The sequence below is a fragment of the Eptatretus burgeri genome, chromosome 1 (assembly GCF_056783735.1).
Source record: "Eptatretus burgeri isolate ZD-2024b chromosome 1, Ebu_testis_v1, whole genome shotgun sequence".
Taxonomy (NCBI): Eukaryota; Metazoa; Chordata; class Myxini; order Myxiniformes; family Myxinidae; genus Eptatretus; species Eptatretus burgeri.
This window is the reverse complement of record NC_140961.1, coordinates 2,082,086-2,086,560: the sequence shown is the minus strand read 5'-3', so window position 1 is coordinate 2,086,560 and position 4,475 is coordinate 2,082,086. Positions and strand designations below refer to the sequence as shown.

At 44.1% G+C, this 4,475-nt stretch overlaps 1 pseudogene; it reads left to right on the top strand.

Moving 5' to 3' along the window:
- Positions 1–4,037: 4,037 nt before the first annotated feature.
- Positions 4,038–4,475, top strand: part of LOC147033780 (uncharacterized) — a 2,255-nt pseudogene continuing 1,817 nt past the window's right edge.

Here is a 4,475-nt window from a genome sequence, read left to right as displayed (position 1 = left end):
GGCAAACTGGAATTAGGAAAAGGTATCTGTGTGAGCAAACAATGGTCTAACCTGTAGGAAGAGCACCGTCATGTCCACAAGTGAATGGTTGCAGACGCAGACAAGCGACTGAACGTCCCCTTTGAAATGACCACGTGCTTTATAGTGGAACCTGCATGTGAAGGACATGTTATACTCTGACTCTCTTCCCTCGGCAATCATGGGAATTGTAACTGAATGGTGGGGATGCTCCCTTTCTGTGCTCATCTTAGTTTGCATCATATTAGTTTTGCCTTCGTTTGGAGTGACAATGTATCGTGCTGAAGCCATCGTCATTTTTTTTCTGAAACAGTTTAGGTTCCTTGGAGTTTAAGAAGGGAGTTGTGTGTAAATCAGACTTGGAAGCACACCAGAAAGAGAGAAACACATGAAATAGGTGATTATCAAGGAGTACATGGTGAGGAATGGTTAGAGGAGCAGAAATATATATATATATATATATATATATATATATATATATATATTTTTTTTTTTTTTTGAAACAGCAGAGGGTTTAAACTATTTGTTGCAGGTTTGGAACTTCTAGTATCTAAAGCCATGAAGGTTGACTGATGCTGTGGTTAGTAGTGCAGTAGCTGTTTTACACAGTGGGCAGTTTTGTTTTGTTTTTAGGGGGAAGAGGGGTTCCTACAGACCGCAACCAAGCCAGGACGCCTTTTTAATGTTGAGATCTATCCTGCCATCTACAACTTAAAGATCTTATAACCTGGTAATGAGTGGATATGGCAGAGGCACCTTCTGTGGATCAGCAAGTGCTGGTGTGGCACAAGGGATGATGGTCACTATTCCAGGGTGCGTGTGTGTGTTATCTGCATTATGTGTGCACGCTGTTGTTGGCTGCAATCTCCACATGTGGGTGGCTTTCAAGAGATGCAACAGAGACCTAGCAGGACATCATCATTTCATGATTCTCACTTATCACAAGCGCTGATCAGTCTGTTCGGTCCGACTCGGGTGCCGTTTGACACCAGTAAATGTATATGAATAAGAAAAAGTACACAAAGTTGGTTTGTACCATTCAGTGCACGTGCAACCTGTTGTCACACCTTGCAGAGAAAAATCCCAAAAAGAAGAACATGAACCCAATCATCCACAGAGCTGTGCGACCATTCTCAGATCTGAAATGACATGAACAGTGAGGTAAGTGACACAAAAGGACATCTTGTGTGACAGTGCATGGCACCAACTCTTTCATAATGATCTCGTCCGGTTCAAGTTTCACTTTATCCACAAATGACAATTTTGTTCACAACAAATTTAAAACACCAAATTCAGACGTTCACTTTATATCTTCCAAACTTTATCCCTCACGGAATATAAAAGCTTCAATCATATGATGCACACATGATCCTCATTTTTATCTGAATGGGTACCAGTCTTTTTGCCCTGACACTTTTTTGTGCATGTGTGGAATGGTGCCTTCAGAAACAAAGTTCATTGACATCATACATTGTCCCCTGATCAACATGAATTACATCCATCAAAATGTTTTCGTGTATGAGGGATCTTACAATGTTTGACATGTTGCACAGAATCGTTGCTTTCAGCTGAGCCTCAACCTCGCTTTGAGATAAAAAGATGAAGAATCATATTAATGTTGGTGACGTATACAATGCAAGTTTAAAGAGAAGTTGGTGAGGATATCATCGGACACAATGAAGCTGATGAATGGAGCGGTTGAAACCCATGCCTCAACAAGCAGTTATGCACCGGTTCTCTCAGGCCTTTTCATCGGTGGTGGTCATCGGTGATGAAGGTTGTGGTCAAGTTTCATCAAAATCGTGTGTTTAGTTCAAGCCATAATGAATGAGGTATTTATAGACTCACTCACTCTCACTCACCTATGGACACTGCTCGATCATGGGAGCTTGAACATGCATGTTGAAGCAACAAGGTCTGATGTTAATGGGACTTACAGACACGGTACGGGACACTGGCGGCTGCAGAGATGTGCGGTGAGCTGGAGAGGTGGTGCGACTACCTGGAGAAACATGAGGAGGACATTAAGAAGTATGTGGATGCACACATCAATGGTGTGAAAAAGGAGTTGAGACAATCAAAGAGGAATGGGCTAACGCCCATTCCTCTTTCTCTGAATTTGGTCATATTCAAGGTCAAAAGGGTGTGTGTGTGTGTGTGTGTGTGTGTGTGTGTGTGTGTGTGTGTGTGTGTGTGTGTGTGTGTGTGTGTGTGTGTGTGTGTGTGTGTGTGTGTGTGTGTGTGTTTATAGTTCATAAAATATAACATTTTCTGTCTGCCAACGTCTCTGTCCCTCTCTCCATCACCCCCCCCCCCTCCCCTGTCTTCCTCCTTTATTTTGTAGGAAGATGGCTCCTACCAAAAGAAGGAAATGTAAAAGAACGTGCCCAAAAAATTAATGTGCGAAAGCTGCATCCAGAGCAGCCTCGACTCAACAGCAGAAATCAAGACCAGAAGGAAACAGCAACAATGACTGCATTCTGCCCTCCCGTACCTATGATCTCACAGTCAGTGTTGTACTTCAGTCGGTTGTCCATACGATCTGGTTCAGGAGGACACAGTTCAAGCCTATGAAACCTTTGTCGCCCCTGTGTGAAGCGGGGCCATCGCCGTAAAATACAAAACACACAGGAAATGGCACTTTGTGTTGAGGCGCGGCGGTGATGGTCATGTTTAACCCTCGACCAGTCAAAGATCCCCAGGGGGGTTAAACACGGTAAGGTAAGCCTTGGTCTTATTTCCTGTCTCCCACTTGTCTCTCTCTTTCCTTCTGCACACTCCTCTCCCGCCCCACCCCCTCCATTCCCTTTCTGACCCCAATATCTATCTCTCTCTCTCTCTCTCTCTCTCTCTCTCTCTCTCTCTCTCTCTCTCTCTCTCTCTCTCTCTCTCTCTCTCTCTCTCTCTCTCTCTCTCTCTCTCTCTCTCTCTCTCTCTCTCTCTCTCTCTCTCTCTCTCTCTCTCTCTCTCTCTCTCTCTCTCTCTCTCTCTCTCTCTCTCTCTCTCTCTCTCTCTCTCTCTCTCTCTCTCTCTCTCTCTCTCTCTCTCTCTCTCTCTCTCTCTCTGTGTCTCTCTCTCTCTCTCTGTCTCTGTCTCTGTCTCTGTCTCTCTCTCTCTCTCTCTCTGTGTCTCTCTCTCTCTCTGTGTGTCTCTGTGTCTCTGTGTCTCTGTGTCTCTGTGTCTCTGTGTCTCTGTGTCTCTGTGTCTCTGTGTCTCTGTGTCTCTGTGTCTCTGTGTCTCTGTGTCTCTGTGTCTCTGTGTCTCTGTGTCTCTGTGTCTCTGTGTCTCTGTGTCTCTGTGTCTCTGTGTCTCTGTGTCTCTGTGTCTCTGTGTCTCTGTGTCTCTGTGTCTCTGTGTCTCTGTGTCTCTGTGTCTCTGTGTCTCTGTGTCTCTGTCTCTATCTATCTATCCCTCTCCCCACCTCCTGCCCCCCATCTCTCTGCCCCCTCTCTTTCCAGGTGGTATTTGCTCGTGGGTAATATATTTAGCATGTGGATTTTTAAGTGCCAAAGCCTACCTCTCGGGTTGATCTTGTCAGGAGTCTCATATCAAGGGGGAGGGGGGCTGTGTTGTGTGTGATGTAAGGTGTAGTTATTAAAACGGAAGGCCCAAGCATGGTCCATGCACATCGATGTAGATTTTTTTTTGTATACCTTGTCGAGGCTCGTATGAGAGCTAACACACAATGCATAGCAAGGGGGGCATGACACAAGAGGGTCCTGAGTGGGAAGGACAAAACAGTGGGGAAAAGAGACAGGAGATATGTGGAAAGGAGAGGGATGGGGTGGGGAACATGGGGAATACAAGATGGACATTTCAGGGACTTTCAGGAAGGAATGCAGGGAATTTGAAGGAGGTGGGTTTGGGGTGGATTAACGTGGATCGAAAAGATTGAGCATTTGGATGGGGGACGATATAGTGTATGTTGTTATGTAGCAATTCATACAATGGTCAACTTTTCATATAGAATCTGGAATCTTGTGTTTTTTCAGTTCCTAAGATCACATAGGACTACAAATCAGCTGTTTCCAATCTTTCCAAACATTGCTAATGACAAAAATCCAAGATGGCGGCCAGCGAGTGACAAAAATCGATAAAAATTTTGATGACAAATTTCGTTTCGTATTTTCAGACAGTGTATGCAGTAGAAGATCTATAATAGACATCATAATCATAATCCCGAACACTCATCATAATCATAATCCCTAACACTCATCAATATGACCACTGTGATATCTTTGCCTGATCCTGCATATTTTGACAATATACGTGTAGTGTCTTTGACGTAAAAATTATCAATTATGTGTTTTTTTTCTCTATTTGCAGATAAGTCATGGCACAGAGCGAAGAACCCCCGGAGAAAAGGGCGCGCACAGAAATAAAGAATAAACTATTCATAAAGTGTCAGAGCTCCAAACAAGAGCAATTGAAAGAACCACCACAATCCGAGGAACCTT